We start from the raw sequence: 12091 nt of genomic DNA on the forward strand, positions 1-12091 counted from the left end.
CTGCTTTGCTGAGGCCGCGGTTGATTTTCCTGGGCTTTGAGCGTCTGACTGTGGTTGCAACGCATGCGCAGTGGCAGTGTGTGTCTGGGGATTGTGGCCATCATCTCTTGGCTGCACAGATTCCCTGGAGTGTCCAGCCATGCCTTTCTGTGTTTGGTGTGCTCCTTCCACATTTGTTCCTCTGTTTGGTTGGTGGCTCACTTCAGCAGTGAAATGGGCGGACATTATTTCCTTCTCCAAGGTTATTTCACTTCAAGTAAACACAGACTGAAAAACACAAAATGTATTTGGTGTTATTTTACCATTATTTTATAGTAGCGTGATCCCGTAGTAGAACACTGTTGATGCTGGGACGTAAAGAAGGGTTTACCCATTTTCATGCACTTTTGCTTTTCTGGGAGTGAAAAAAAAAAAAAAAAGAAAAGAGAAATAAATAAAATTAAAATAAATAGATAAATAAAAGGGAAAAGGAAACCCTCGATCGTCACCCTGTGGTGTTGTGGTGAGCAGCAGTGGTCTTCCTGCGGGGAGTGTGAGTGTGTTGCAGGGATATGGTTGGCAGGCAGGTTGCAGCGTGCTTTCGGGTTCAGTTTACTGGGGTGGTTTTGCACATGTTCATGTGGGGACTCACTAAGTAGGCAAGTAGTTTTTTCTACCCTGGTTGTGCAGGTGGAGCCTGGATTTTATTGCCGTTAGTGAGTGTTGCGTCCTCTAGTTGGGGGGGGGGGGGCTCCTTTGTCTAGATCTTGCATTCCAGGGAGATTTATTCATGGTGTGGCTGTAAAAAAAAAAAAAAAAAAACTTGGCTTCTCGTTTTAGGAGTGTTGGGGTTGTTGCAGATCTGGCTGTTGCCAAGGGTGCTGTTGGTGTATGTGCATGTGTTAAAGTTAACCTATTACCGACTTTTATCTGATAAGAATAGTAATTGGGAGCAGCGAATGCCTTCTTGTTTGGTAACTGGCGGTTGAGAGGGATCAGCAGTCACATTGGTGGTTGTGCGGCAGCTAAAGGAAAGGAAAAGATTTGTGCTGCTTGTCATTGTGCTCGTTGTGACTTGCATTCCTCATTGCCTCTGAGTTGTTGCTGCTTGTGGGTGGACTCCTGGGAGAAAATACTTAGATAGCTATATACTTACCATTTATGATACATATATATTTTTATATTTAAGATACTTAATATTTATGTTAAAATACTTAGACTTGGGGGAGAGCTTGATGATGGTGTTTTCAGTGGGATCGAAGCTTTGTCCCAGTGGCGGTTTGTTGGGGGAGGGTTGAGATACTGCATAGGTTTCGCGGGTTGAACGTCGCCTGTGAATAACTAATATCTCATGATCATTTACGTGTCACCGCAGTTGATAATTGGTTGAGAGGTATGACTGCGACAAAAATTATTTGAATTAATTAGGACTCACTAAGGGAAGGTAATTTAAACAGTTGTTGGCAGGGGAGGAACTGGCAGCAAGCATGTCCGATCATTTAGTTATATTGGGGTATGTCTGCCATTTACAGGGCAAGGCCTATTTAAGTACTTGAGATAGGTATGTTAAACCTATAACCATTTAACTATCAACTGTACAGGTTTGCAGAATATACAACATTTGAGTTGGGATTGGTTGATGAAGATTCCATCCTTCGGCCTCCCTCCTGAGGATATTTCTTTTAGGGAAGTTCTGCACACCATGAGGGAACATTTCAAGTGGCAGGGTCAGGAATATTCTGATTCTAGGAACGCCTTAGGACTTTCCTTAAGAAGCCTCAGCACAGGCCCTTAGCTATTCCTCCTGTACTTGATGTTCTGGATGATTTGTATTCTGACTCCAGTGCTACCCCTGATTCTCTTCCTCCTGCTCCAGCCAAGCCAGACAGGTATTACAGGGTCCCAGAAACTCATTCCCATTTATTCAGGGCCCATACTGCTGATTTGGAAACTATTTCACAGGGGCCTAAAGGAGTTTCAGCCTCCACCTCAAAAATCCTTTGCCCTCCAACAGGGAAGCAAGGTCATTAGAGATGGGGCAAAAAGGTTTACACATCCACTACCTTATCTATGAGAGCTTTAAATTGCCTTTTTCATATGTTACAATATCAGGATTGTCTCTTAGAAGATTTACAAAAAACATTAGCTTCTCCTGATCCTTTAGACAGGAAGACTTTGCAGGAAGCTGTACATAACACTCAGCAAGTAAGCAATCACTTCCTGCAGTGTGGATATGATGCACTGGAAGCTTCATGTAGGGCAGCTATGACAGGGGCAGTGATTCGTAGACATGCTTGGTTAAAAGATCAACCTCTTCCAGATCATGTAAAAGCAAAACTTCTGGATGCACCTTTGGAAAAGAACAAGCTTTTTGGTGCAAATGCTAAGGATGTGTTAAAGACCATCGAAGAAAAAGCAAAATCAGTTCAGACTGTGAAAGATTTCCTCCAGGTTCAACCCCCCCAGATTCAGTAGGAATTGGCCTTCAAAAAACTGGTCCTTTCCTAATCCAGAAAAGTTTCAAAGGGGTTAGAACAGACGTGGCTGAGGAAAAGGCCAATACAGAGGCCCTTACAGGGGACGACAATTGCAGCCAGGAAACCAAGGAAGTGACACAGGGGTTTCATCTGCCCAACAACCACAAACTCAATGACTTTCCTCTACTACCGCCTACCAGGGAACAACTAGAAGCTCCCTTGGGCGGGAAATTATCTCTGTTTGCAGAAAACTGGCACAGACTGACAAAGGACAAATAGATTTTGGACATTATAGACCGAGGGTACAGGTTTCATTTTCATACCTTACCAAGAAAACAAGGCATGCCAAATCTACCACAAAATCAAAGGGCAGAGGCTATCAAGCAAATCAGTCTGCTGACTCGAATGAAAGCAATAGAAAGAGTTCCACAACAAGAACAAGAACAGGGGTTTTACTCAAGACTGTTCCTTGTTCCAAGAAAAGAATCTCAATGGAGACCAATACTGGACTTGTCCGCATTAAACACCTTTCTCATAGTACCAAAGTTCAAAATGCTGACTGTACAGCAACTCCTTCCCATGCTGGGCAAGGAGTCATGGCTGATTACTCTGGACCTCAAGGAGGCATACCTGCATGTCCCTATCAGACACAGCTGCAGAAGATACCTCAGATTTCTTGCAGGGCCAGAGCATTATCAATTCTCAGCATTGCCATTTGGCTTATCTACTGCGCCCAGAGTATTTACAAAATGCCTGGCTTCAGTAATTGCTCATTGCAGGCTCCAGGGTATACAAATTTACCTGTACCTGGACGACTGCCTCATACAAGCGGATGACAAATTGTTGTTGGCAAAAAACCTGGATTATGTCATACGATTACTTCAAGCTCTGGGATACACAGTCAATTTCTAAAAGTCAAGACTGCAGCCATCCCAGAAAATAATCTTCTTAGGAGCCAAACTAGACACAGCCTCTCAGATGGCTTACCTGACAGAAGACAAGCAAGAGAAGTTAACTCATTACTTCAAAGGTTTAGCAAAACTCACCCAGATGACTGCAAGGAGATTCCTACAGGCCCTGGGTTACATGGCATCCTGCATTCTACTGGTTCCATTAGCAAAACTACACATGAGAAAGCTTCAATGGTACCTAAAAAGCATTTGGTCTCAACACAGCAACAACTTGGAGACAATCATACCACTCATTCCATGCCTACAAAAGGAATTCTTATGGTGGGCCTCGTGAGCCAGGAAAACACAGGTATGTCATTCAAAACCACAGATAACACAGACCATGACTACAGACGCCTCAGACCTTGGATGGGGGCGCACATGGAAGGCAGGTGTATACAAGGACAATGGTCTCCAAAGGAAACACATCTGCATATAAACCAAAAGGAAATGCTGGCAGTAATGCATGCCATCGAGGCTTTTCAACACCAACTCCAGCAAGGCCATTTAATGATACGGACAGACAACACCACTGTGATGTGGTACATAAACAAGCAGGGGGGCACCCACTCTTACCCCCTTTGCAGACTGACAATGCAGCTGTGGGAGAAATCACTGAGCCTAAACATCCAGTTACAATCCCAGTTTGTTCCAGGAAAAGACAATGTGTTGGCGGACAGCCTAAGCAGGAATTTCACAGATCCACACGAGTGGAGGTTACATCCGAAGGCCTTCAGACAACTCACTTCAACATGGGGTAAGCCAGAAGTGGACCTATTTGCCTCTCACCTCAACCATCTTCTACCAAAATTTTGCACAAGGACATACCATCCAAAAGCTTGGAAAATAGATGCCCTCTCATTCAACTGGAACTCCCTAGCAATCTATGCATTCCCACCTCTGCCACTGATGACCTCAGTATTACTAATAAGATCAAAGCAGAGAAGCCCAAGGGAATCATAATAGCTCTGGATTGGCCAAGACAACACTGGTACCCACTACTACGGAGCATATGTCAATCCAGGAGGTGGGCCCTCCCTCAGTGGCCTCTACTTTTGACTCAACACAATTTCGAAACACTGCATCCAAACCTTCAGACACTGCAGCTAACAGCCTGGGAGATCCCATAAATAACTTCAGCTTATCTCTCTCCAAGGAAGTTCAGTGGATTCTAACAGAGGCTCGAAGACCATCCACCAGAAAGGTTTACTTAGCAAAGTGGAAAAGATTCAACAATTGGAATACCAGCAAGGGACATGATGCATCATTGCTGAACATCCCACTTATCTTGGAATATTTGGCAGATATGTTAAAGAACGGCCTCTTATATTCTTCCATAAAGATACATGCATCTGCTACTTCAGCTAGATACAACACTGATCCTCCTGTTTTCTCTCACCCCTTACTAAGACAATTCCTCAGGGGAATCAAGAACATTAAGCCACCAAGAAAGGCAACAGTGCCAGCCTGGGACCTCAATTTTGTCTTAGAAAAACTGACTCTACCTCCTTTTGAGCCAGCAGCTTCAGTTGACTTGCAATTTCTCTCATGGAAGACAGCTTTCCTGTTGGCAATTACCTCAGCAAGAAGGGTTTCGGAGCTACAGGCCCTAATGGCAATACCACCCTTTATTATTTTCCACAGAGACAGGGTTTCATTAAGGACCAACCCTACTTTTATGCCAAAGGTGGTATCTAGGGTTTCTCTAAATCAAGCCATTCATCTGCCTGCTTTCTTCCCCAATCCTGAGAATAAGGGGGAAAGACTTTTGCATACCTTGGACATTCACAGACAACTTTGATACTACCTGGACAGAACCAAGGCCAGTAGGAAGTCTGAACAACTTTTTGTAGCTTACGGCCTGCAGTCCAAGGAAAAGCAATTTCAAAACAGACTATTTCTAAATGGATTGGACATTGCATCAGATTCTGTTATTCCTTTCATGGAAAGACTGTTCCAGCCTATATCAGACCACATTCCACCAGAGCTACAGCCACCTCTACAGCATTTTTAAGAGGGGTGCCTACCAAGGACATTCTAGAAGCTGCTACATGGAGCTCCGTGCATACATTCTCCAAACACTACAATCTCCCTCTATATTCCAGATCCAGAGCAGGCTTTGCTTCGGCAGTCCTGCAGGGTTTGATTGTCACACCATCTCTTTCCTAGAGCATGCCTCCTCCCCCAGCTAAGCTATGGTATTCTACCCACATGTTATGACTGCAGTTGCATTCTTGAAGGACATAGTACAGTTTTGTACCTACCATAAATGTAGATGTCCGATAGACATGCAACTGCAGTCAGGTTTTCCCTCCCTCAATTCCCCTCTATGCCTAGGGTCCACTCCTATCCCTCTTACTCTTAGCTGGGGATATCTGTTATGGTGTATTTGTTTTATTGCTCATTTATTTGTTTGGAATCCTGTTTTTGTCTTCCAATTTGATTACAGCCTTCCTTGGAGGGCACCTGGCATCTGGGGCAAGACACACTGAAGAAAATGGCGTCGGCTGATGCTTATGTACTCCAGCCACTCTGACGTCGGAGAGAAATGCGACATCAGCCGACGTCGGACCCAGACTTTGGAATCCGGCCGATCGAGGGCTGCCTGAGGCAGGACAACCCACATGTTATGACTGCAGTTGCATGTCTATCGGACATCTACATTTATGGTAGGTACAAAACTGTACTTTCTTGAGGGGGCAGAATTTCATTTTTGCTATTCTGGTGTGGCGGTCCGGATGGTTTGTAATTCCTCTCCTGCTTTGCTGAGGCCACGGTTGATTTTCCTGGGCTTTGAGCATCTGACTGTGGCTGTAATGCATGCACAGTGGCAGTGTGTGTCTGGGGATTGTGGCCATCATCTCTTGTCTGCACAGATTCCCTGTAGTGTCCAGGCATGCCTTTCGGTGTTTGGCGTGCTCCTTCCACATGTGTTCCTCTGTTCGGTTGGTGGCTCACTTCAACAGTGAAATTGGAGGACATTATTTCCTTCTCCAAGGTTATTTCACTTCAAGTAAACACAGAGTGAAAAACACAAATGTATTTGGTGTTATTTTACCATTATTTTATTATTTTATAGTAGTGTGATCCCATAGTAGAACGCTGTTGATGCTGGGAAGTAAATAAGGGTTTGCCCATTTTCGTGCACTTTTGCTTTTCTGGGAGTGAGCGAAAAAAAAAAAAGAAAAAAGAAATAAATAAAATTAAAATAAATAAATAAAAGGGAAAAGGAAACCCTCGATCGTCACCCTGTGGTGTTGTGGTGAGCAGCAGTGGTCTTCCTGCGGGGAGTGTGAGTGTGTTGCAGGGAAATGGTTGGCAGGCAGGTTGCAGTTGCAGCGTGCTTTCGGGTTCAGTTTACTGGGGTAGTTTTGCACATGCTCATGTGGGGACTCACTGAGTAGGCAAGTAGTTTTTTCTACCCTGGTTGTGCAGGTGGAGCCTGGGTGTTTTTGCCGTTAGTGAGGGTTGCATCCTCTAGTTGGGGGGGGGGGGGGGGCTCCTTTGTCCAGATCTTGCATTCCAGGGAGATTCATTCATGATGTGGCTGTAAAAAAAAAAAAAAAAAAAACTTGGTTTCTCGTTTTAGGAGTGTTGGGGTTGTTGCAGATCTGGCTGTTGGCAAGGTTGCTGTTGGTGTATGCGCATGTGTTAAAGTTAACCTATAATAGACTTTCATCTGATAAGAATAGTAATTGGGAGCAGTGAATGCCTTCTTGTTTGGTAACTGGCGGTTGAGAGGGATCAGCAGTCACATTGGTGGTTGTGCGGCAACTAAAGGAAAGGAAAAAATTTGTGCTGCTTGTCATGGTGTTCGCTGCGACTTGCATTCCTCATGGCCTCTGAGTTGTTGCTGCTCGTGGGTGGACTCCTGGGAGAAAATACTTAGATAGCTATATACTTAACATTTATGATACATATATATTTATATATTTAAGATACTTAATATTTATGTTAAATTACTTAGACTTTAGGGAGAGCTTGATGATGGTGTTTTCAGTAGGATCGAAGCTTTGTCCCAGTGGTGGTTTGTTGGGGGAGGGTTGAGATACTGCATAGGTTTCACGGGTTGAGCATCGCCTGTGAATAACTAATATCTCATGATCATTTAAGTGTCACCGCAATTGATAATTGGTTGAGAGGTATGACCGGTACAAAAATTATTTCAATTAATTAGGACTCACTTAGGGAAGGTAATTTAAACAGTTGTTGGCAGGGGAGGAATTGGCAGCAAGCATGTCCAATCATTTAGTTATATTGGGATATGTGTGCCATTTACAGGGCAAGGCCTGTTTAAATACTTGAGATAGGTATGTTAAACCCATAACCATTTAACTATCAACTGTACAGGTTTGCAGAATATACGGCATTTGCAGAATATACAACATTTGAGTTGGGATTGGTTGATGAAGGAGGCCACTGTTACTGTCTTGAGGTGTTTTCCCGGGCCATTAGTCTAATGTTTCATCATGGTGGTGGTGAATTTCACGGGCTTCAGGTAATGGGGAAAATGCAGGTTGCACATGCGTTTATTTCTAATTATGTCAAAAATGCTTAACATGGATTTTGTTAGGAAGTAGGGTATGTAGATGTCATTGGTTTGGGCTGCTGCTCCAAATACCTTTTAATTATAGAGATTTTGTGTCAGGTTTGGTCTATGCCTGAAAATTTTGGGCATTTATAAACCCGTGATTTTCTGGTGAACAATCAGGGTAGGTTGCAGTTTAAAAGTACTGACAGATACGAGAGCTTCTGAATTTATACACTTCAGACAGTGCATGATAATGCAAAATATGTTCAGTTATCAATTTTCTAAGGTGATAGTTATAGCACTATAGGATGTATACAGGTTTAACAAAACTTTTTTCTTTTTGCACTAAATAATGTAGCCCCAGATGTATCATTCAGTTCAGTGAGCTGTTTAGGTTCATGAAATCAGCACCAATTCATTCCTTGGTGTTAGCCAAAGTTACATGAATTCTAATGGCTTCCCTTTAAAAAAAAAAACATGGGGCCATAGGAAGGGAATCACTTGTCTGATCGTATACCTGAAGAGGATCACAAGGTAATTTGGGGCCAGTCAGGGAAATAGAAGTTAAAGGCAACAAATCGAATGAGAGGCAGAGTAAGGTAGTCGGTGTTATTGAAGCTGCGGCGTCCAGAGCAACGGGTTCACTCAGATGAGGTAGTGAGGGTTTTTGCAGGCTGCAGGTGAAGAAGAGTTGCAGCTGCGCATGCACATTTGTTAAGGTGAAGTTGGGGTGTTGTGAACAAGTGCTTGTGTAAGTAAAGATTGCTTGATCATTTAAGGTAATTCTCTGGTACAAGTGAACATGAATGCAGTTGGGCAGTCCAACAAAAAAGTACTAGTAGGGTGTGCAGTAGCCAATAGCTATACATGAGTGGTGCTATGGCTCTAAATGTATTCTTTACTCTCGCTTTTGAAGTGGAGGTATACTGATATTATTTTAGGTGTTACCTCACACCTTACTGTATTCTGCAGGAAGCAGTCTAGCTATGTTCTGTAAGTTTTGACTACAAGGGAAGTCTGAATCTATTTTGAATGACTGAGAATTCTATGGTAAATGGCCTCATTGATGGGTAACTAGAGTGGATAGTAAGTACGTTAGAGAGTACTTTGGGTGGCAGCCGTATATAAAAACAAATGTTTTAATTGAATCTTCGTGCTCGGTGATCTGGCCCTCTTAATACATCCTAACACTGGTGACACTTGGGAGAAGGTGGTGTATTACATTCACTTAATAATAGCAGTAATTAAGAGTTATGGCAGTAATTAAGAGTTTTGATTTCTTTATTTTACAAAGGCATATTAACATTCTTCTGCCAATGCTCAAGATCACTTAAAAGGTGATAGTTGTGACTTCAAGGCTTCAAGTTATGGCTGCTTGGTCATAAATGTGTTTTTGCAGTGGTACATTCCTTCCAGTGTTGGCAGGATAGGTTGTCTTTGAGGATATCTTTGAATGTGTGTCATGAATTTTAGATGATATGTCTTTTTCTTTCTTGCAGATGGGGATTTTGGAATGCTGCTGATGTAATTTGGAATAGGTGGGTATAAGGTGCAGGCTTTGTTTTTAGATGTTAGAGGATTTACTTTTCCCTTTTCTTTGTAGATTGTGGTGTGATGGTACCGGTTGTGGCGCTACACAGTGAGTTTACAGAAGATGGAAGCAGGGCTAGCGAGGAGTGGTGGATGGAATCGGGCACACTGTGGTCACTGGTAATTACCCTTGTTGGTTCATTAAGGCAAGATAGGGTGCTGTAATCAAGCAGCATGGGAGCTGATTATTGTGTTGGAATGTGGGTCAAGTTAGGTAGAGGTAGGAAGTGGGCTAGAGTGAAACAGGTGGGGACAGATTATGGGGCATGTGGATCCCACAGGAGGAGTAGAGTCATAACATTCATAGGAGTGCAGGAACTTATTAGGCTAAAGCCCCATGGCTCTTGCAAGCCAGTTGAATTCAACACCCTACTTTCAGGTGGTTGAAATCTTGGGGGTTTTAGTTACTCATCCATTTGTTTAAACTGTATCTGGGGGTGAAGGGCCAAAGATGAGCTGTTCTTTGACAGGAAGCCTGAGGGGTTCCTAACTTGTGGTTGGGGTGATAAATTTGTCCTTTGAGTAGGTAGGGTTATTGCCATTTGGTAAAGAGTGCACTGGTGGTGTTTATAGTTGGGCACGTAGATTACTTCATTGTTGGGCTTAGGTGAGTTTTCAGGAACCATGTCAAGGGGTTCTGGTTCTGGATCTTAGTGCTAGGGCATTAAGGTTTTGGAGTTAGTCTATTCCCTGCAGTAATCAGATTGCTGTACATCTAGTTCTGTGTAGTTTGGTGGGCTAGTGTGAGATGCTATAGTTGACAGGGTCCTGGGTTCGAGACTTGTTAAGGGTTTTCTTTGACCAGGGCGCAGAATTGCGTTCAAGGGGTTATTGTTTCTGTGGCACTTGTTATAGCTATAGGTTGTCATTCCGGAAAGGTCGAGCCATGGTTAGTGGCTTGAGGGAAGTGGACTGAAGGGAATGTATTCTCTTGGAGTGGAGGTGCCGGTGGTACAGTGGGGTCATAGGTAATCCTTCTTTATTTAGTTTCATTAAGGCACATTCCAGTGCTAGTAGGTCAAGGCATGGGGTTGATGACTGGATCCTAAGGTACTTTACAGATGATGGTACACCGAATGATGTTTGGCTTGATTCTTTCCTTTATGGGAAGTAGTGGGTTGAAGAATTTGAGTTGAAGGGAGGGGGAACAGCCTGGTCAGGCTGGTTGGTGGAGAAGAGGGTCAGGCTTGCCCTCTTTTGTTCCCCCTCCGGTGTGTGTGGAGGTTTATTCGAAGGATTTGTGGAAAGGAAATGAGCAGCTGGAGGAAGTTTGTTGAATAGGTAAGCAAATGGAGGTAAGGATGCTGCTTATTTGATGAATGGTTTATGAAGTGAGATGGGACGCTGCTTCATAAGTAAAGTAAGTGAGCAAAGGTATGGATGCTGCTTACTGGGCAGGATGAGCAGGTACTGTCCTGACTGACATTACAAGGATGTTTATGCTGTGTTTAGAATCAACTATACTATGCCCAGTTGTAAATAAAATTGGTAATCAAAGTTATGGAAGTTTAATAAAGGTCATCAAATGTCATTCCGTGTGATGTGTTTATTGAAGGGGACTGGGACAAATGATGTTTGATAACAAGCCAAGTTGTCCTGGGACATCTTCAGTAGGGGTTAGGCTGATATATTAATGAGAGTTAAATGGGTAGGGGAGGTGAAAGGGTTAAATGGAGGGAGGGATGATTGGGAGGAAATGAGATAAGGGTGGGAAGGGGGCTAAGGGGTTTAGACAAGTGTAGCCAGGTAAGTAATCACATTTTGGTGTGAACTTTTGGTGGGGATTTTGGTTATGTTAGTTGGGGTAGGCAGAGAAGAGAGACAGGTTTGCCCTCTTCTGTTCCCCCTCCAGTGTGTGGAGGTTTATTCCAAGGAGTTGTGGAAAAGAAATGAGCAGCTGGAGGAAGTTTGCAGAATAGGTAAGCAAACGGAGGTAAGGATGCTGCTTATTTGGTTGGTAATTTGGTAATTTGATGAATGGTTTATGAAGTGAGGTGGGACGCTGCTTCATAAGTAAAGTAAGCGAGTAAAGGTATAGATGCTGCTTACTGGGCAGGATTAGCAGGTACGCTGTCCTGATTGACATTACGTGGATGTTTATGCTGTATTTAGAGTCAACTATACTATGTCCGTTTGTAAATAAGATTGGTAATCAAAGTTATGGAAGTTTAATAAAGGTCGTCAAATGTCATTCGGTGTATTTTGAAATCGAGGGCTTTGATTAGATAGGGTTACATTTTTCATTCTTTATATATATATATATATATATATATATATATTTTTTATATATATATTTATATATTTTTTTTATATATTTTTTCATATGTGTGTATGTTTGTGATTGCTTTGATACATTTACATACTTGTATTTCCTGAATGGATTGTATTTACTTGTCCTTTTATTATGAAGATGATTTGGCACTTTAAATTGAGGCTTGGTTTATTTTATAAGGAAATGATGTCATGATTTGTAAATTTATATAAGTGTACCTATTTTTTCTTACCTTTGTCTGAAGAAGTTTGCTAATTTCAGTAAACGAAAGCGCTAACCTTTACTTTATTTG

Source organism: Protopterus annectens, chromosome 8.part0, assembly GCF_019279795.1.
Source record: "Protopterus annectens isolate FY-2018-M chromosome 8.part0, PAN1.0, whole genome shotgun sequence".
NCBI classification, from domain to species: Eukaryota; Metazoa; Chordata; order Ceratodontiformes; family Protopteridae; genus Protopterus; species Protopterus annectens.